The 23,726-nt window shown below is 37.8% G+C and overlaps 1 protein-coding gene across 1 annotated transcript in view; it reads left to right on the forward strand.

Annotated features, from left to right (window-relative positions):
• The window catches only part of CD34 (CD34 molecule), a 424,855-nt gene that overhangs the window by 350,866 nt on the left and 50,263 nt on the right, over positions 1–23,726 (forward strand). The window lies entirely within an intron of this gene.

Raw genomic sequence — 23,726 nt, forward strand, 5'->3', positions numbered from 1 at the left:
CCTTCATCTAGACAGCCCGGAGCTGACTTTAAATATCAAAGACAGTCATAAAATGCTTGACTTAATGTCAAGTAAATTGTTAAAATCAGACTGTAAAAATCATTAGGCTTTTCAAAATGACAGTCAATAACACAGGATGCTCAGGTTCAAACAATATTGCTTTACTAATGTACATTAGGAGGCAAAAAACTATACAAAAACAAGTATAGAGTTTTGACTAACTACATTCAGGAAATACCCTCAATTATATACCATTTGCAATCAGCTTTTGCCCACCTTACTGACGTGGTCAGTCACAGGGCATTTACATCACTATAGTCCATAATACTTCATTCATAAGAAGATGCTTAGGTAATGTTTTTAAAAACTTTCCCATGAGAATAACACAGCCTTGCGAGGCACCTGGTCCATTACAATGTCTTCCTGTAGATGTTACTCTTTCCAAGGTTCTCAGATTAGTTCGGAAACAATGGTCGGTTCTTTTCTTAATACGTTCCTTTGTCTCTCTGGTTAGCAGCTGTACACTATCTCTGATAGTGTTCACAAGGCCATCCTTCTCGGTGGAAGGAAGAAAGATATACATGCATACATATTTATTTCTCTCTAACCCAGCAGATTATAGTTACTGAAAGACATAAGCTTGCTGAGCTGGCTACTGCCAGGGTCAGAGGTTAACCACACTGCAGCTAGTTTCAAGCAATTATATGCAAGATCATTTCTACTGCCATATTGTTAAATAGAATCAAATGCATTACATATTATACTGTTTCTAAACTTCACACTACATATATGTTTAAGTACATAGTCTTCTAACAGTTTATATATGTCTAAGTACATATTCTCCTAGCATTCTGTATATGTTCAAGTACATATTTTTCTAACAGTTTATATATGTCTAAGTACATATTTTTCTAACATTCTGTATATGTTTAAGTACATATTTTTCTAACATTCTCCCTCCTTTTAATGCTTTTCATTCTATTCAGAAACATAAACAACATTATTTCATTCCCTAGTCTCTTCCCCTCTGGAACTTTCAACTAGGCAAGTCATTTGTTTTATATTTCAGAAAGAATTTCATTTGGTATCAACAGATTCAACTCCAGGTCTTGATACATAGTTTCAGTTACGGATACATCAACAAAATCTCTGACTAATCTTTTCACACAAGGTATCCTGCAACAAACACATGCTCCCAATATGAGCAAAACTACACAAATAGCTATCAAAATATTCATTAGGATTGAACCCCACCCCCCAAAAAGATTCTGGAAAAAGTTGTTCAGTGGGTTTGGGCCTGGTTCCGCCATTGCTGATACTTGCTGAATTACCTCTAGGTGGTCATTGATTTCGTGCTCATTGTCTGGGATGTACGCACAGCATTCTTCTTTGATAATCGCGCACGTACCACCTCTCGCCGCTAGGGTGAAGTCAAGAGCCATTCGGTTCTGTAACACAACAGTTCTCATTGCATTCAGTTCATCAGTCACAAGTTCGAGAGCAGAAAAAGTCGCATTACTCATTACTTCGAGAAGTTTCGACAATTTTCTCAGTTCCCAGATCGATTTGACTGCTCCATAGACTGGGATTATTCCAGCCCAGGATATAACACTGTCACTCAGGTCCATATGAGTCAATTCCTCTTTATCTTTTATGGATGAATGATCTTTCCAATCAGCTTCGATTTTACCCACTGGATTAGCAGGTTTCTTGACTGAGTTCCCAGTTTTCTGAGCTATATCTCTCACATTCCGTATCTTACCCAGAGGCAATTCTGCAGTATGTCTTATTGCTGGAACCAGATAACCCAAAAAACAACTGCTGGACCAATTCTCAGGTAACCACTTATATGCTTTTTTCCCACAAACAAAATAACAATTTTCTACTTTAGTACTGATGCGGGTTAACTCTGAATGAAACATTTTCCTGTCTATAACAGACAATTGTTTATACAATTCAGGATTTTTCTGTACATCTTTCAATGTTGTTTTCATTAAGCTCAAATACAAATCATAATTCGTGCTACAACTAATACTCTGATCCTTTGCTTTTATATAACATTTATAAGACACAGTTATGTTGCAATTACTCCAACCAACTTGGAGCGTATCATTTTTGTAAAAACAAACAATTCCCTTTTGTGTAACAGGTCAATACAGTGCCACTTTGTCCTGTGATCTCACAGAACCTGTATCAAAAAGTAAATTTTCCCAAGTCTCATTTATCCCCAAAGGGACAGCGGACATCAAAAGTCCTCCATATGCTGTAGGTATGGCTGTACAAACCCAACAATTTGAAATGTTCATAGTCTCTACATACACACGTTTCATAGCTAGGTACGTGTTAAAGTTTGGATGCCAATCTATGGCCAGTCCATCACGTTTCATCACTTTTATCTGTGTAGTTATTTGCAGGAAAACCCCCAACAAAAGAAAAGTCACTACCAACATGGTTAATAAGTGTATGATCAGTAGGACAGTAAACCAATGTCTTTGGGGTTGCTTTGTACTTTTATACACTCTGCCCTTGGCCATTCTGTTTTTGTGAAATATCAGCTACAAAACTTTTGTCTAACTGGAAATTCTTTACCGGCTTGCAGTGAGTCAGGTGAACCCAGGATGACCTCTCCACAACCTTTACTGCAGTAGGCATTGCCAGCAGTACTTGGTACGGACCTTCCCACTTAGGACTCGTCCAGTTTTTCTTCTTGATGACTTTTATCCATACCCAGGATCCTGGGGCTAGCACTGCGTCCGGTTCTGTCTGTTCTTTATCTGAAAAAGAGTTTAACTGAAAAACAGTCTTATTGGTTAACAATCTTTTCATGTGACTGGCTAATGAGCCATCGACCTCCAGCTCTGCAGGCATAAGAGCTTTCCACTGTGGCACATAATATGCCCTTCCAAATACTACTTCAAAGGGGGTCAAGCCCTTTACATTTGGAACTGTTCTCATGCTCAGCAATGCTAGAGGTAAACAGCAAATCCAATTCTTCTGAGTCTCACTCATCAACTTCCTTAACTTGTTTTTCAAAATCCCATTGTACCTCTCCACCAGTCCTGCTGACTGTGGGTGGTAAGCACAGTGATTTCTCAAGGAAATCCCAAAAAATCTCCCAAGTTGCTGAATTGTTTGATTGACAAAATGTGTCCCATTGTCACTATAGATTCTTTCCGGTATGCCAAATCTAGGAATTATTTCCTTTACTAGGGCCTTTGCCACTGTTGCTGCATCCGGATTCCTGGTTGGAAAAGCTTCTACCCATTTTGAAAACATATCTATGATCACTAAACAGTATTTCTTTCCTTCACATTTATTCAACTCTATGAAGTCCATACAAATAGTATGGAACGGATATGGTGGTGTAGGAAACTCCCTTGCTTGGTTTGAATGCTCCTGTGCATGATGTTTACTGCAAATATGACATGCTGCACAAAATTTTTGTGTGTAGTTCGTAAATCCATATGTCTGGAATATCTTGTTAACTAACTGTACCATACCCCCTGTTGAGACATAGCTCTGCCCATGGCTCAACAAAGCCGCATATCTAAATAAATTAGATGGTAATATCGGCTTTCTCTCTTTGGAGATGTACAATCCGTCTTCAAGGATTGCTCCTCGCCTTACCCACTTCTGTTTTTCTGTTTTCGTAGTTAATGTTTGCATTGTTTTTAACATTTCTAGATCTAAAATCTCAGAGGGTTGTAATTCCTCATTCAAAAATAAAGTTTCTGAGTCTGAGGCTGCTTGCTTCGCAGCTGCATCAGCTCGTGCATTACCTTTTGAAATCTTATCCTGTTGCTTTGTATGAGCTGCACATTTACAAATAGCTACTTTAGTAGGTAACTGAATAGAGTCTAGTAAATTCAAGATTAGTTGCATGATTGATCGGTTTACCAGTGGATGTTATCATTCCCTATTCTTCCACTGCTGCGCAAAAACATGCACTGTGGAGAAAGCATACTGACTATCAGTATATATGTTCACACATCTGTCCTTTGCTAGAGTGCAAGCTCGTGTTAAAGCTATCAATTCTGCTGCTTGAGCAGACAAGTTAGGCTGCAGGGGTTGGGCTTCTACAATCCCAACATCAGTAACCACTGCATAACCTACTAGATTTTTCCTGTAGGACCCTTCCTACATGATCCGTCCACATAAAATGTTACCTCTGCATCAGCTAAAGGTATATCAGTAAGATCCTGTCGGGTAAAGTTATTTGCTCCATTTCCTGTAGGCAACTGTGTGGTGTGCCATCCACAGGAGTCGGAAGCAACGTTGATGGATTTAATGTCGTACAACGTTCAATCACCATGTGAGGTTGACTCAGCAGTATGGTCATACAAGAAAAATGTCTAGCCGGAGACAAAAATGCAATTTTCTCTTGCAGTAAAATTATCGCAACTGCATGAGGCACCCTCAAGGTAAGAGGGTGAAATAATAGCATTGAGGCCGAAGCCTGTACTGCCATGGCAGCTGCAACAACTGCCTGTACACAATGTGGAAACGACCGTGCCACTGGGTCCAATTGTGATGAATAGTAAGCTATGGGGCGTTGCTTATTCCCATGCTGTTGCGTCAGAACTGACGTCATATATCCCTGCTTACAATCTACAGTCTGAAAAAATCTCTTATGATAATTCGGAAGCCCCAAAACTGATGATGAAGCTATCAATTGTTTTAGCCTGCAGAAGGCTGCTTCTGCCACTGGAGTCCAATGTAGTATATCTTGTGCTGCCATAGGTGTTTTAAATATTAAATCAGCCAATGGAGCCGACTCCACACCATAGTTTGGTATCCAACTTCGACAAAAATTAGTCGTCCCCAGGAAGGACATCATTTCCTTCATGGTAGTTGGCTTGGGTGCTTGTAAAATTGCTACCTTTCTATCTTCATCTAATGTTCTACCCCCCTTGGATATCACATATCCCAGGTACTTGACCTGTGTTTTCCAAAGTTGCAATTTATGCTTGTTTACTTTATGTCCCTGTTCTGCTAAAAACCTCAATAATGCTATCGTATCTTCCCTACACTGTTGCTGGGTAGGGGCCGCAAGTAGGATGTCATCCACATAAAGTAGAACTTGACTGCCCCCTGGTGGATTAAATCCCGCCAGGTTGCTAGCCATCTCTTGTGCGAATATTGTTGGACTTTCACAGTATCCCTGTGGTAGTCGAGTATAGGTGTATCTGTTACCCTGAAATGTAAAAGCAAACCAATACTGACTATCTGAATGTATAGGTATTGAAAAGAAAGCATTGCTTATATCTACCACTGTAAAATACTTCTGTTCTGGCTTCAAATCATTCAATAAAGTGTGCGGGTCTGGCACCGTAGGTGCCCTAGGTATTATTGCATCATTTACAGCTTGTAAATCCTGTACCATCTGCCATTCCCCGTTTGCTTTCCTAACAGGAAATAGAGGGGTATTACATGGTGAATCCAAAGATTCTATCAGTACTCCTTTCTTAAGTAATGCTGCTATTATAGGCTTGATTCCCTGCTCTGCATCTCTTCTCAAAGGGTATTGTTTCTTCTGTGGTCTAAATGCTGACTTTGGTGTGATAGTTACTGGACCTGCTGTCCGAATAAGCCCTAAATCTGATTTCCCTGTTGACCAAAGAGTGCTTGGTATATCACACAAGGCTTTTTCTTCCTCTTTCAGTAGGAACATCCATCAGCTGTCCTCACTTTGTTGTAAGTGTATAGCTGGACGTGCTTGCGTTAGCCAGTTCAGTTTTTGCTTTTGTATTCCTTGTTCTGACAACTCTAAGTCAGTTTGCCTTTCCCATCTTGTCACTTTTTCACCCAGATCTACCCATCTGGCATTTTTATGTTTGGTTAAACTGACATGCGGTAGCCAGTTGGACTTATACAGTCCCGTGAATTCCTGGGGTAATGAACAACTCACCACACTATTACCCTCAGTATCCCAGTACAGGGTTCGTAATACTAACCTATTTGCAGGATTTCTGAACAATTTCTCCTCATATTCTTTATCAGGTCCTGGTGTACTACAATAGTACAGAGTACAATGTAATAAATGCTGTTGATCAATGTGAAGGGAGGGTACCTTACTGATGGCTACATTCATCAGTTCTTCGGTTACTGCCCCTGGACCAGTCGTAACTAGGTCCTGGCTGTACCAATAGTAGGCTTCACCCTCCGATCGCATCACAAAAGTATCCATTTGTCTTTGTGCCTCCATACCTTTTATGGTAGGAACTACTGCTATGCCAAAAAGCTGCATAAGGTCTCTTCCCAGTAAATTCACTGGACATTTGGCAGAAAGTACTATCTTACTTCTCTGGGTCATACCTGAAATAGGGTCAGTTATTGCTATATCATGGGAAAGTGGTTCCCTGTATAGCTGTCCGTTTGCTGCTTTCACTAGTATATAATCAGGTGATTCAGAGTGTTCCGGTAACTTTGAAGGATGTATCAAAGTTCGTGATGCCCCTGAATCACACAAAAACTTCACTTCCCTCCCCTCCACCAGAAGTGTAACTTCCGGTTTCGTGTCCGCCAAATAGAGCTCTAAGCTCAACAAGGCTAAATCTAAAACTTCACTTTCCTCATCACCTACTTGCACTTCCTCTATTCCAACTACTGTGTTAACATTTTCTCCCTGCTCATTACTCTCTCCTGACGACTGTTGAACGTCATGACTATCATATAGACAATCCTCATCACTCCTATCCTTCTCTTCTGCAGTTGTTTTTTTATTCGATCTGCAATCCCTTGCTAAATGTCCTTTCTTCCCGCACTTGAAGCATTCACCTTTTCTTTTCCTCTCCTCAAAAACCTCTGAGTCTCTGTCAGAGCTTATTGCTCTGAGTTTTCCTCCCTTTTACCTGACTGTACTACAAAGACTTCTGCTCCGTCTTCAGCTGTGAAGACCTGCGTCTTCTTTTTCTTCTTACTGTTAAAGTGTCTTTCAGCATGCCTAGTATACTCCAGTAAGGCTTGTAGCCTACTCGTTCGATGATCTATCATATGCTTTGTAATAAAGCTACTGATAGGGGCAATGCAACCTTTCAAAAATGCATTTTTTAATTGCTGTTCATATGAGCTATCATTTTTCTGATTTTTGGGAATAGGCATACCGCTATGGTTATTAAAACATTCTAATAATCTACCAAAATACCCATCCACAGATTCATTGTCCTGTTGTATACATTGATTAATACAGGTCCAATCTGCTCTAGGTTTCCATTTTTCAGTAATTCGGTCCGTAAGACCCTTCAACCTAGTGTCTAACTCTGCGTCACTATGTAGGAGGGGCTAAAGTTGCATGTCACGCGCATTCCAGGTGCCACAAACCATGTGCCAGTCTGGGCCAATAATTTGTCTAATAGCTTTCTCTACTTCTTCCCCATTTAAGTGGTAACTCAATCGCATACCTTGTAAATCTTGTATAAACTTTTCATGATTAATTTTCGGATGGGGAATCCCCTCTGTGGCCTTCCGGATATCCTCCGGTGTCCATGGTCTATATACTAAAAGGGTTGGATCCTGGCCTTCCTGTCCTGCCTGAGGGTTCGGTACTTCAATTAATGGACAGATTTCCTCACTCTCTTCTAGTGAGTCCCTCACTTGAGTGTCCCTAAGTGTTTTATGTGTTCGGGATCTAGTCTCAATAGGTTCTCTTACAAATGGTTGTTTAAATGCCCCTGTTGCCTCAGGATAACGTGGGGGGGGGACCAGCCTGTCCTCCCGCTTCATATCCTGGGTAAAGTATCGGTGGTGGCGGAGGGGGAGGGGCCGTCGCTACTACTATATTATTATCTTCTTTATCTAAGAATAATGCTTTTGCATTTTTAACCTTCTGTTCCCTTCGGTTTACTTCCTCAATCCACCTGTGTGCTTGAGGAATACCCAACTGTCGTTGTTTTTTCGCCTGACCCTCTGCGTCAGATTTTAACTGTTTCAAAAGTTTCACTAACGAAATTTTGTCTAATTTACCATCAAATTCATATTTATTAACCCATTTTGCAAAATATCTCACATTATCTGCTCTCTGCAATTGCATATATTTCGCATCATCCGTCAAAGGCGGATCTCGCGATCTTTTAGTGCACTGATTTCCCATGTCTTAAAAAGACTGTTACGTAACCCTTCTCTTGTACAACGTGGTATCTTCTTCCCTATATCCACAGTAGTGTCTAGAATGACTGTTTACTTTGCTTTGTTTTTTTCCCTGATCTATGAGTCAACATACAGTACTTCAATATGTTCTCGTCCTGCTATCACAAATCTCAATAACAGTACAGTGGAAACTGGTCCCTGATCTAAAACAAAGACAAAGAGGGAAACTCTCCTTACCTGAGCCTCCTGTTTATGACTGCACGTTTTCTTCTTGGGATCCAGTTTTCCGCTTTTCAGCCACAGATCAGAAAGTGGACAGCCTCTTTACACACAACAATTCAGTCGGAGGTCTTTTCACTCAAGAAGAACCATTTGTTTTGGCAGCTTCTCCTGCGCAGATTTATTACCACCCATGCACTCTGACCTGCAGCTTACCAAGGGAATTCCGGCTTAAGAAGGACCAACATGTCAAGTAAATTGTTAAAATCAGACTGTAAAAATCATTAGGCTTTTCAAAATGACAGTCAATAACACAGGATGCTCAGGTTCAAACAATATTGCTTTACTAATGTACATTAGGAGGCAAAAAACTATACAAAAACAAGTATAGAGTTTTGACTAACTACATTCAGGAAATACCCTCAATTATATACCATTTGCAATCAGCTTTTGCCCACCTTACTGACGTGGTCAGTCACAGGGCATTTACATCACTATAGTCCATAATACTTCATTCATAAGAAGATGCTTAGGTAATGTTTTTAAAAACTTTCCCATGAGAATAACACAGCCTTGAGGCACCTGGTCCATTACAATGTCTTCCTGTAGATGTTACTCTTTCCAAGGTTCTCAGATTAGTTCGGAAACAATGGTCGGTTCTTTTCTTAATACGTTCCTTTGTCTCTCTGGTTAGCAGCTGTACACTATCTCTGATAGTGTTCACAAGGCCATCCTTCTCGGTGGAAGGAAGAAAGATATACATGCATACATATTTATTTCTCTCTAACCCAGCAGATTATAGTTACTGAAAGACATAAGCTTGCTGAGCTGGCTACTGCCAGGGTCAGAGGTTAACCACACTGCAGCTAGTTTCAAGCAATTATATGCAAGATCATTTCTACTGCCATATTGTTAAATAGAATCAAATGCATTACATATTATACTGTTTCTAAACTTCACACTACATATATGTTTAAGTACATATTCTTCTAACAGTTTATATATGTCTAAGTACATATTCTCCTAACATTCTGTATATGTTTAAGTACATATTTTTCTAACAGTTTATATATGTCTAAGTACATATTTTTCTAACATTCTGTATATGTTTAAGTACATATTTTTCTAACACTTAACTTCCTTACAGCAGAGTGTACTGTTTTACATTTTTGCAGTTCCACATGTAACAGTATTTTTTTCCATTTAAGACAACAAGCCTGTGGTTTACATTAATATTTACAAATGACAGAATTATCTTCAAAATTCTATCTGGCTAGACTGGCAGCCTTCACCTATCTTCACCCAATCTTCACATATCATCACACCAGATTTCACTTTTTCAGACTTAACTCTGACAACTGAGAATTACCCAAGGCAGAACAAACTCTAGTTTTATATGTAAGAAAAAAAAAATATATATATATATATATACATACATACACATATATATATATATATATATATATATGTATGTATATATATATATATATATATATATATACATATATATACATATATACATATATATATATGCATATATATATATATATATATATATATATATATATATCGCACAGCACACAGATAATATCTATATAAGAAAAAAATAACCCTAATAAAGGAGGGTCTAACTATAACAACTATAATAACTATAAAACACACCAAACTGTTCAACAAATATTATACAACCCTAATAAAAACTGCAGGGTTGAATAAAAAGTATTTGCAAGTAAGCAAAGCTATATTGTCAGTGCCCCAATAAAAAAAGGGCTACATATAAAGGATAGGGAGCAAGTTATGCAACTCTAACTCTAACTATTCTAGTTCAGTTATAGAAAAAAGGCCTAAAAAAATTAAACGGCCTCAAGAAAGGAGAAAAGCACTCTAACTAACAATGATTAACAAAAGAGACAAGTGTCTCAAGTAGCTAACTGTAATCTAACAACTAACAACAAACAGGGAAAAATATCTTTTTTAGACAAATATCAAAAATTTGACAATTCTGGCTAGAGCTGTTCGACGAGCACCTGATCTGCTGCAGCGGCAAATGAGATCTGAGGGAAGCACTATTTATTTATTTATTTTACATTTGTTGACTGGGCTTGTCTAGCTGGATACATGTCCATTTTCAGTACAGGCCCAGGGAGAAAAGCTCCAATCTGTGCAATATAACAGTAGTACACAATGATAGACATCATAGAACAGATCAAAACTAAAGAACATTAAAAAAAGAAATACATTAAAGTATAGGCTAACATTATAGAAACAACATGACGTGTGTACACACAGAGAAACAAACATTAGTATAGGCTAGCATTATACAAACAACATGATAAGAATCATTGGTATACTGTATAGTAAATACAGTAGTTGCAGACGCAAGGTATACAAGTTAAGGGGTTGACAATTGACAAGGGAGAGTAGGCAAATGAGATAGATAGAAATTCACTGTAGGTTTGTTTAAAAGTTATACATTCAAGGGGAATAGATGACATACATTCAAAGCTATGAAGTGGGTGCATGGAGCAGGAGTAAGTTAACAAATTACAAGTACTACAAGGAAGCTTGCAGCCAAAATGAGGCTTGCAAGAAGAAAGCAAAGACTGGTATATATAGGTAAGGCATACAAGAGGGTAGAGATGAGGTGGGTAGAGATGAGGTGGGTATGGGCAATGGTGGTTCTGGTTTCAGGGGTTAGGAAAGATTTTATTCTGTAGAGAGAGCCAAGTTTTCTGTTAACAGTTTTTATAGTTGAGTTGATATGTGAGTCAAAGTTAAGGTGTTGATCAATTGTTATGCCTAATAGTTTAGTGGATTTGTCTGGTTTAATGATAGTACCATTATTGGCCTTGATGGTGAGGTCAATAGGAGAGGACTTTTGTGTCGGAGTGAAAAGCAGTAATTTAGTTTTTTCATCATATTGCATCATGGGATAGGAAGTCAGAGCCGAGGGTCAGCTCTGAATCCATCAGTTTGAATGAAAGCGAGATAGAACAATTTCACATCAAGGGTTTTGTATCAACAGGCATTTTCTGAAGACTAAGATGCATGAAATTGTATTGTCTGGCATTAATAACCAAGTGAAATCCTCAGTTATTTTCCTGAAATTTTTAATTTTATGACACACAAGCCAATAATATGCAGTAAAATTAGAGATATCCTGTAAAATCAGGGAAGTTGACAGGTATCAGCAGAAACAGAGATGTCAGCAGACGTCAAAAGCAGATTCAAAGCATAAGTAAACTCACAGTGAGAGTGAAATAAGAAAGGTGCAGACATGAATATATGAGTTTAAAGCTTAAAGCACAGTAACAAAAGCTGCAACATAAGGATTTGGCTAATAACTTTACTAAAAGCTGAACTAAGACCTCCCCTCACCATTTTTATTATTACAGATTTAGGAAATAAAATTGTTATCAAACCTGTATGTTCTCAGGGTTAGTGAGTGAAAGTATACGTTTTTCTTATCAGAACAAAAATTTCCCACACTCATGAGTGGAATAGGTGGGTTATCCTTCCAGTTCTGCATAGACTCAGAATTGTTTGACACCTCATTATGAACAGCATGCATTGTACACCTGCTAAGCTAGGTAGATCATGTATTATATAATGCAACACTTTACTAGATGTGGTGCCAAGGATGAAATGTTAATACATATATATCTGTAATGTCTGGGGGTTTAAATCCATAGAAATCAGGCTGCATTTGGAATGGCCCCCTTAAAGGTTATAATAAATGAACACACCTTGACTTACTCGGAACATGTAGATTGATTAATTGTTGCAAGAAGATTATAAAGAGCAACATCTACCTTCCAGAAGAAAATTGTGGCAATGGAAAAATAACCAAGTCAGTACATAAAGTGAATAGTTCTGAAAGCGGATTCATTAACACAGAAATACTGATATGTATTGTTTACAAATTAAGTACAATCTGTTGCAGCAGTGCTGAATAACTATTTGTTCTGCAGCTGTAAGCCAGTGAATATGAGACAGAAGTAACATTTGCAGCAACTGTCAGGATGCTTGCTAAAGCATGACCTGCAGCCATTAAGTCCTTAATGTGCATTCCTTCGAGAAAGATGTGTAGCCAACAGATAACATATATCTTATGTCTCTAATATCACCACCACCTAACTGTATATATCTCAATATCAGGAACACTTCTGGTACTTTAACAAACTAAGCATTCTTGACCTTGCTTTTCTGCCTCACTCCAACTGAAAATGTAAGGAGGTGGTAGGAAAATTTGAATCACTAGTGTTCAGATAACAAGATACCCAAGCCCTGGATAGCACTTCTTTTTATCAAGATGAGGTGTAAATGTGGTGAAGTAGATCTGTATAGCACAGACAATGGTGAGGTGCCTTATATTACACTGATACTGACTCTAATAAAAGGGTTTTGAAATGATGACATCAACTGTTACTAAAGTATTGAACAAAATTAACATGAAAGGATGACCGAGTCAGTAATGGTAATTATTAGATACTAAATAATAAGAAATATGCATTTTGTACTCCCATGAAAATAAATGTGCACATGTAAAGTGTTTCTTTCCTAAACTATATGTAAGAGGGAAACTAACTTAATTATATACAAGGCTGGCAATATAGATTCATAGGTTACTAGTAAGCTAACAGTAGAAAGCCAAAGAACCTCAGGCCCATTAGTCATTCAATGCCAAAGGTATCGTAGCACCCTCTGGTGGGCAGAATATCACCTGCATTAATACCAGGCATGAATTTTCTGATCCAGTCATGTAGGTTAACCCTAAAGGTAGTCAGGATGGTTACTTGCTTGATGTGCATAGAGAGTCTATTCCAAACATAAGGAAGGTTCTTCTTAAGAAATCCATTGTGGGACTCTGGGTTTTGGCAGAACCAGTGTTCCAACTTGTTTCCTGTGTAAGATAAGCTGTAGGGATGGACTTTCACCCCACAACCATAAAGGTTTGATCATCTATCATTGATTCTTGATACAAAACTGAACTTGATATGGGGATACTTGAAAGTTATTTGATGTCAGGAGTGACTCTGGATCAGCAAAGTATCATAAATGGATAGGTAACCACAAATTCACCATGATTTAGCACTGTTCCTCATGGATAGGGAAAGCATGTACTGTAATTGTCCCAACAAAAGCATACTAGGCCCCATCTCTGGATTATTCATATGAAAATTGTAAGGACTGGAAGCTACCATGGAAATGTTAAGACTAGGCTTCTTAAGATCTTCATAGATCAGTAGCCTAGTAAGTACTCATGAACCTATGAAACTATCTGGGCAAAAATGCTATTTATCTGCATCACACTCTCCATTGCTCAGAGACTAACATGATCCTTGCAGAGCTCTGCCTAAATTCATCAGCTAAACACTATAGGCTGTTTCCTAGATAACACTACTTATGAAGTCTCTCTACTATGAGAAAGGGTTGAGGATTTGCTTCTAGTGGTTTTCTTTCATTCTTTCAGCCTACACAGGAATCATATTAATATCACCTGCTCCTGAGCCCAGTGCCAGCCTCCATACTGATTGCACTTCATTACAGGTACCAGATATGGAGTCTGCATTTGACACTGAATGTTCTGTGGACATCAGTGGACACAAGACATGCACACCTTTAACGTCATGGTCAAGATCATACATGTGTGCAGGAAATATCTAGACTGGTGGGCTTGGCCTTCCTACCTACTAACAGATAGGCCTTTCACATGCTCTCCATTTGTAGACATACTACACATCGATATATTATTCTTACAACTGGGGGTCATATCCAGAGTCACAATGACATGGTCTCAGATCAGATGAAGAGACTTTTTTACATATCACTGTATTAGAGATTAAGTTAGTGGATACCTCAGTCCAGAATATTCTACCATATATTTCATGGGATGAATTTCAATATAGTTTGGGAAAACTGGCATTTATATGATGACTCAAGAGCTGGCACTATGGTGCAGAGAGATGGAACCCTAACTGTGGTCCAGTTGACTAAAGTCCAGCTAGCAAACTTAGTACCTGTAGAGCTGGCTAGGAGGAAAAAGAATTGAAGGGCGTTTTTCCTGCTTACCTATTCTGGTGGGAAGGTAGGACTCTTAAGCATAGGAGGAGAGCCCCACTGGTGATATTGTGGGTTATGTGTCTTAAATGCTGCAGCATGCACTAAAAAGCATTATCAGCCTTAGTGTCCTTATATCACTGCATGTCAGATATGTGGGGAAGAGTATCGGTGAAGCATAAAACAAAAACAAAAGAACTTCCTGTGAACATGAGCTTCACATCACACTGATATGCTTCAGTCTCCTCTATGTCAATGGAGAAAAGTAAATGATTAGGTGTAGGGGGTCAGAACATCAAAGGTTGAGAAGAGACACCAGTGATAGCTAATGATCTGCTGCCTAGGAGCCAGAAATTTTTAAAAAAACAACAACAAAAGGCAAATCCATTCACATTGCCTCTATGCAGACACCATGAGAATCTGGCCATGGGCCTTCAAGAATAACCAGTTCCTTATAGCAGTCCATGTTCCAAGGAAGTTTAAGTCCATGCGTGATGACAATAGAAGGCACATATTGATGCCTCCAAAATGGTGCGTAAGACCAACAATAGTAAATATCTTTCTAAAATGGGACGATTCGGTATGTATGATCTATTCACTTTGCCATTTGGTTGTAAGTGTCTTTGCTTCTTTTTGGTCCCACCTTACCAAAGCACTGCTGAAGAAGCAGTGGCATAACTAATGTAGCAAAATCGTCTACACCTTCCCTCGCTTTCCTCTCATCACAACATTTCTTTTCATGGGTAGAGTGCAGACTTGATGATTCATCACTGGCCCAGACAAATGTGGTTCCCCCTAAACAGTTCCAGACCATCCCCCATCTACCTCTAGCATCCTCATCTACTGATACACCTCTTAAATAGGGACAGTTCTACTACCTTACTATACAGATGATAATGCAGCTGCTCCAATTCCCTTGATAGTTGGGTCCAGAGAGAGAGAGAGAGAGAGAGAATGTGCTGAGAAAGTGATATTAATTAATCATCTGCACAGCACCCCACAACACAAACTTATAAAGGCAAATAGAAAGGTTTTCCATTTTAGCTTGCAAACAGGGATAAAACCATACACAACTCCAGCTGCAACAGCCCCGAGATACTTGGCAAACATATTCAGGGATGAGCTTATCTTCACCCTTTTTCTCATTAGCCATTGCAAGATCCCAAAGAACGTCTGAGCTAAAAGCCCTATCAATCATCCCTCATGTTTTTTCTTTTTCACTGAAAGACAGTTTTCTTCTATATACCATCTATATTCATGTTCCTTCCTCAGTACACCAGCCAGGAAGATATCTAATATACTATATGCATTTTCACTGGCAGCATACACATGTGGGATAATGAAGCCAAATAAAAGAACTACCACTTTTGTTTCCATTGCAAAAGGCCACAATGACAAAACATTCCCCCAACAATGCATTTTGAATTGTACTGTTTGTATTATGAGAAACATGGGAGGGCATAACAAATTTCTCAGAAGACAAGTTCTACTTTAGTCACCTCTATATATCCACAGTCACTTTGCATAATGCTTCCTTAAACAATATTTGTGGCCATGACTACATAGTTTTCCTTGCACAGCTTTGCAAATCATTACAAACTGAACATAGTCTTAAGTTCTAGCCCTTCCTTTGGGAACACAGTGATCAAAGACATGTTCTTATACAGTTATCCAAAAGATTTAACTGGGGACTATGCCCCACTATTGCCTGCAGGGAGGTCTCACAGACACCAATTATGAAAATAATGTTTATTAATCATAACAATGGATCTATGAATTGCGACAAATTTGCAAGAAACAACACACCCTCTTACCTGCTTTACCTGGTCTTTGCTTGGATTTATGCTTTTTCATGCTATCTAGAACTAAAGCGGTAGGAGGAAGTGATGTATTATGAAATGAGAAGGTTAGTAGCTTGGTAAAATTCTAAATGACCACTGATTCTAATGTCTTTAGTCAAAGTCCTACTAGATCCTGCAGTTAGAGTGCTACTCAGGCATCCAGCATTATGGAGAGTACACATAACTTTCATTTCCAAACCGCTCCTACCCATTTATTCTTAGTCCTGTAACATCCTTATAACATCAGCAGTATATGTTAATCCTTTAAGATACTTGCTTTGTGTATGCATGAAAGTAAAAGTACAGCTTCCATTTATCCACTGTTAGAACTCTGCGACAGTACAAAACCGCACATAGTGTGTTATTTTGGCCCTAACACTCTCCATCCAAAAGCACAGAAGAAAACATAGGCTAGGTTTTCCAGTTATCACCCCTCAAATACACACACACACATATATATATATATATATATATATATATATATATATATATATATATATATATATATTTATCATGTAAGCACAGCCCTTTCATGTCAATGCTTATTTAAACTACCCAAGGGAATGGAGGTTGATTTTCATTTCATTAAATACCATACCACTAAAGTATACCTCATTATAAGGAACATTCTTCATTATGAGCATTAAAACGTCCATAGATCATGCTGTTTCATACTGAACAGGTCTATCACATGTTTATTGAGAACATTTTTTAATAAGGAAAGGACCGACTCTCAAACATTTTCACTAAGAATTTTGTCTTTGTACAATGTAATCAAATTTAACTTGAAGAACCTTGCTGTGTATTAACTTCAACTAGCCAAATACATGCCTGCCCTGTGCTGGAAATTGGCTTTAACATCACTCCCCCTCCAAAAAGTAGTCCTTGCACTCAAAGGACCACTTAATAAGTTGGCCACTGTCCTTTCCCTTGACCAGACTACACTGTATGTGCCAGTTACATACTCTCCCTAGTAGCCAGGTTTCCTCATTCAGGAAATTAAAGAAAACCCATTCTACTTTGTAAATCTCTGTTAATTGCTTTTTATTGGCTATATGCTGAGTTCTCAGGTAGAAACCCACTATACGTGGCTTCATTTTCCTACCTCCAGTTCCCACCCACCTCTTATACTTCCCACAGACACATTTCACTTGTGTCTCTTATTCCCTAACCCTCCCCAAACAATCTTGCTACTAACATACAAGCATTGCCATTTCTTTATACCTAATTTTCAGCTTCCATTTAATCTTTTATCACCATTCCAAACTATCTTTCTCCCTCCCATAATGCTTTGAATTATATTTATTCAGTCACACCCCTCCCTAACAGTACCTATCTATTCTACATTTCATCTTCTACTTGTCTGAAAAAACTAAATGAAAACTCCAGCCAAGCTAGAGCTTCCAATGAGTGACCTCCCAAACCTCCTGTAACAGAAGCACATGGGATATATGCAAATGACCCTTATGAACATCAGGTGTTTCAGCTATATGGCAATTCTGATTGCCCATGACTTTTACATCTGAAGTCATTTTAATGGACAATTTCAGGCCAATAAAGCCAAACCCCACCCTCTTTCCATACCTCCCAGTCACCAGTGGTGTACTGCAACACTCTATCCTTGGTCCCCTCCTCTTTAACATTCTCAACACCTTCCACACATCCATACAACAGGCCTTCCTACAGTACACAGATGACTTCACACTGACTCGCACATCTGATAACATGGCACACCTCCAAATCATTTCTCAAAAGCTTTAACAGCCAATGAAACATAGCATTGCCACTCACAACTTATGCTCATTCCTTAAAAAACAAACTGGACTACTTTCCCCCAAATCCTTCTCTCATGAAACAGCACAATTTAAAGTCCTTTCCCTTGAAAGTACAACTATGTAAGTTACTTCTCATAGCAAGTTATTAAGGATGATAGTGAATGATAATCTTAAATTTGACCTGCATAAACAAAATTCCATAAGCAAAAACTCATCAAAATCTAGAGATGCTTTACAGAGCTAAAAACTGTCTCACCAATGCAACTAAAACCACACTTGCCATTACTTATCTCCTCCCCACAGTTCTTTGTGGCACTCCTAGCCTTATTAACCTTCAAGAACTGCAAAAATCAAAACCTGAACAATACTATAACAAAGTTGCTAAATTCCAACAATCCACTCTTTGAGCCAATAACCTACGACCACCAGTTAACAGCACCTTTATTCAATTCACATAAAATAATCCACTGTACAAAAAATAAATCCACAAAGACTGGTCAAGTGCTTTCGTCAATAGACTTCATCAGAACAGCTAGTAAGGAAAACATTTGTGATACTCTTATTGAATTAAAACTGTTTGTGAGGAAGTTAAATTTGAAATTTTTATTTAAAGACTCACAACGAACTAATAATAAAACAAATGTTTGTCCTAAGAAAAAGAGTTGTTTTAACCCCCCACTACACCCTTTACTGAATTACTTTGAAAATGTATGCTCCCAAGAGATTTATCATAACATTAGGGAGCACAAATCAGAAATCTTTAACTTAAGTAAAACTGAGAAACTTTTATTGGATAGGTTTAGAGGTAATACTGATATCAGGTTTATGAAACCTGATAAGGGAGGGGGTATGGTAATAGCTAACACGGAGGATTACAACAACAAAATCTTCTGTATGTTGCAAGATGAAACAAAATACGAATGTGTTTCTAGAAATGAAATTAACATTTCTTATAGAAAGATTAAATTATTATTGGAGGATTCATTATACCAAGGTGTAATTAATGAGGAAATTTTTTATTTCCTAAATGTTGGACATCCTACTATCCCTACAGCCTTTGGTATTCCTAAAACGCATAAGGATGTTTCTGACCCGCCCTATAGGCTTATTATTTCAGGTCCGAATAGTATCACCTATCCACTAGGAGTATTTATTGACCATACAGTTAGAGAAGCACTGGTACCTATTGACCACATCTTAATTGATTCATGGGACTTTCTTCGGAGGATCAAGAGACAGTATTATGATAAGAACGTGTGTTTTTCCACCATAGATGTGGTTGATCTCTTTACTTCAATCCCACATAACAAGGGGCTTGAATTCTTTTATGATGTTTTGGTGGAGAAAACCAGTTTGAGTCATAGCACGATTAATTTTATTTTAGAATTGATGGAAGTGATTCTTAAAAATAACTTTTTCTGTTTTGGTGGTGAATTCTTTCGACAAACAAGGGGTGTGGCAATGGGGAACAGTTGTGCCCCACTTTTTGCCAATCTTGTTATGTTTAAATGGGAAACAGAGTACGTTTGTGGGTCACTTTATAATGAATATTGGTTAATTTATCTTAGATTTTTGGACTACATTTTTATTTTGTGGAAGGGTGGTGCGACACATGATAAGTTTTTGGACTATTTGAATGGAGTTTGTGATTATTTTAAATTTACTGGGGACAGTGGGAATTTTTATATTAACTACTTAGATGTTAAATTAATGAAAGAAGGGAGTACTAACTGTTTTGTTTCAAGTGTATATCGAAAACCAACATTTTCTAATGACTATTTGGAATTTTGAAGTAGCCACCCAATATCTGTAAAGAGGAATATAGTAAAAGGGCAAATGGTGCGAGTTGCCCGTGTGTGTTCAAATTTCAACCTGTTTAAGTTAGAGGTGGATAAATTAGTCAGTATGTTTGGGGTCCGAGGTTACCCACTAAGTTTTATTAATAATATTAAGGATCAGGTGTGTTCTGAATGGGGTACTAGGTTCAAGCCATTATTAGGTAGAGATGAAGGCAAGGTTAGTCGTAATATAGGTGTAGATACAGATTTTACACAAACCATGGTATTAACCTACGGTGAAATATCACAGGTAGTTAAAAACATCATTAAAAACAATTGGGCAATGTTTAAAGGGAACACGGAGTTACTTAAAATCCTTGGTGATGGCCCTCGTTTTACATATCGGGTTAATCGGAATTTAAATAACTTATTAGAAAATCCAATTCCTGATAAAAAACGTTATAGAAAAGGTACTTATAAATGTGGGGACTCTGATTATTGTAGGTTTATCACTGACATTCCTTCTGTTTTACTTGGACCTAATCAAATAGTAGTTAACTTTGTGGCAGGTACTTGTACTTCCCAGGGTCTAGTATATTTAGCTGTTTGCCAGACCTGTGGTCATTTTTATGTTGGAAAAACAGAAAGGCGTTTGAGTAGGAGAATTTATGAGCATATGTATAGTATTTTGAAAAAGGATGACAACAACGCCTTATATAAACACATCAAAGCTAATCATTCTGACCACTGTTTTAGGTTTGGAATTTTGAAAATTGTTGGTAAGAACTTTAGGGGGGGTGACTGGGGTAATCAGTTGCTTCGGGCTGAAGTTAGATGGCAGTTGAGGTTAAATGCCACAGTGTCCCCGGGTCTAAATGAACACATTAGTTTAAAGCCCAAATTGAGATATCGGGCAACACAATTTTGATTTTGTTTTTTTTTTTTTTAAAAAAGTACTAGTATTTCTATAACCCTAACAACTTCAATTTTAAAATATATATTTTTAGAAAATTTTATAACTAATTGTGTATTTATAAGACACACAGTTTTGTATGTGTAGTTTTAAACTTTTAAGATTGAAAATACACTGTCACTTTAATATTGAATTGGTTTTCTTAATTGATGGCATCAGGTATATATAAAAATGGTGATAGTAGTTATTATTAACTGTTCTGATGAAGTCTATTGATGAAAGCGCTTGACCAGTCTTTGTGGATTTATTTTTTGTACAGTGGATTATTTTATGTGAATTGAATAAAGGTGCTGTTAACTGGTGGTCATAGATTATTGGCTCAAAGAGTGGATTGTTGGTTGTTATTTGTGGTTGTTTCCACTCTTTTACATACCACTTTTTGTTAAAAGTTGCTAAATTCACATCAAATACCCCTTTCAGAACCCACCACTGTACAGCACTAAAAAGCCTAAATTGGAGAGAATTGCCCCATCTACTGACAGATACACAGCTTCGTACCATCTATAAAATTATCCATAATCCATTTGTTTGTCCAGCACTAAAGCATTCTACTCAACTATGTTCTCAGTCAGTCATTACTATCCAATGAACAAAAACTCCTGACTGTCCACAAACCTGTCAAATCTGCTGGGAATTGTCTCTACTCAGACCATGTTGCTAAGACCTAGAACTCATTACCTGCATCCATCAGGTTAATACCCTCCCTCCCATCCTCCAAAATCATTCTAAAAGACTTCCTAGCCAAACGCTGACTCTATTCCTGCTCAGCACCAGGATAATGTATATCCCTAAATGTGAACAAATACATATTCATACCTCACATCTCCTTACTCTCCCTTCTTCACTCACCTCCTTACTTCTGTCAATTTCCCTTCCCGGGCTTTCTCTCTAAATATATCATAAGCCTGCTTTTCTCTTACTTCATATGGTAATTCCTGTTTGTGTTACACTAACTTAACTTTAATTTCTCTATAAACTGGCTAAAATTTCTCTAAATATTAAACCATTGTCATATAACTTGCATCTGTTCTTAACCAATGTTTTCATATTAAGTGTAATTTGGTATAATTATTTAAAATGTATTTTTTGTATTATTTTTAGAGATTGGGAAATTATTGTTCTTAAAACGTTTTGTAATACTTTGGAGCTTTTCTCCTCAGCCCTCCGCTGAAAACAGGCTCCTACCCATTCAGACTTTCCCAGTAATCAAGTGGCAATAAATAAGAAACCATAGTAAATAATACTGTCATTAATTAAGCAAGAAAACTTTAATTATGGTGAAACAGTTATTAACCAAGCTGTGAGCTTCCTAGTTGAAACCGTTAATACATTTTCCACATTTTGCCAATTTGCTCCACAATGTGCAAAGTAGCATTCTGCATTTTGCAGATGAAAACTTGAGAGCTATGGCACTAATATAAAAGTGTTACATATCCCACCTTCCACAGTGTATTTACTCAAACAAATCTAAAGACACACACACTACACTGGCAGATTGTTGTTATTAGTTACAGGCTGTTCAATGCTCCATACGCACTATCAAAAATAAATTTTGGTGGAGGGATTGTGCTTACAAGGAGTACAGCTTAAGTTTTAAAGGTCACTGAAATGTGTATGTCAGCAAATGCTGATTGTTGTTATCCCAACTCCATGAAGTAGCTTTTTTTGCAGATGCAACAGCTTAGCCAAATGCAGTTTTCACCCCCAAAAAAGCTTGCCTTCATTGGAGTCTATTACATGCAATGACATAACCATTTTTACAGTAGTAATTTTGAAAACTGGCATTTTTTTTGTAACATCCTTCCAGATGACACTTTAGTAGTTGACAACTTTTATGGCCTAAGGCCATGGTTGTGCCTACTTTCTGATGATGGAAAAAGCATATCTCATTTTTAGAAGGATTGAGAAGAATTTAGTACAGACCCTCTGGTTTATTGTGAACTGAAGGAAGTAGAACCACCCCAAAGAAAAAGGTTTAATTTTATTTGGCCTTCCACATTTCAGCTCAGGAATAAAAAGTCTTTCTTTCAGCAGACATAATTAAAAAATAACCTCCTTGCATTATCCCTTAAACAGCTTGGACATTATGTCAGTCTTCAGACGTCATGCTGAGCCATATCCTCCTAATGTGTACATCTATAAAAACAGATGCAAGTCAGATACTGAAGGAGCTTTTGGCCAATCACATGTTGAGTCTTGATTCATTGACTTCTAAGTAATAAACATGGATGTGCTCTCCATATAGGACTCATGGTGGTGCCTGGTCTCCTTATTCATTAGTCTGGGATTCATCAGAACAGGACTGCTGTTATATGAGTCAGTTATGTGCAAGTCAACTTATATGACTAGAGGCATACGTACACATACATAGTACAAAATTCCTGCTTACTTTGTCTATGCTGTAAATGTAGTAAGTATACTTACAGGGTATCCATGAGGGTGTGGAGGCAACACTGTTTATGTAGTCATGTTTATAGATTCAGTAGTGTTAGGAGTTCAGTGATGAGCAGCTGACAGAACAGTAGTAAACATTCTGTTGGTCACTCATCATGTAATTAGATATAGATACATACATACATCTGTTGTGTACTTGTTGTGACCTCAGAGGTGTCATATGAAGTAAAGGAGATGTGGGTAATTAAATTTATCCAAGAATTAAAAAAAAAAAATAAGTTTCTTTGTGTGTAGTTTTCCAGAGTTGAAACTTATTTCAGTCAGCTGCAAATGATTTCTGCCAATTTGGTAGACCTAAGAAAATCAGTCCTGGCTTATAATTTTAGGGGTACTCACTGGCAAATATTCAGGGTCTTGATGACCTTTTATCACTGCGTATCAGGCATGAGGGCAGCAAATGGATAGGTCAGAGCAAAATGGTCCTGGGATGGGTCTGCACTGAGATGCCTCAATATCATCTCTGGCCCTGTAAGAACTACGGATTAGATCCCAGAATGGGGGAAAGGAGCTTATCGGTCACACTGTTGAGAGGTACAGTAAG

Source organism: Protopterus annectens, chromosome 7.part0, assembly GCF_019279795.1.
Source record: "Protopterus annectens isolate FY-2018-M chromosome 7.part0, PAN1.0, whole genome shotgun sequence".
Lineage (NCBI taxonomy): Eukaryota > Metazoa > Chordata > Ceratodontiformes > Protopteridae > Protopterus > Protopterus annectens.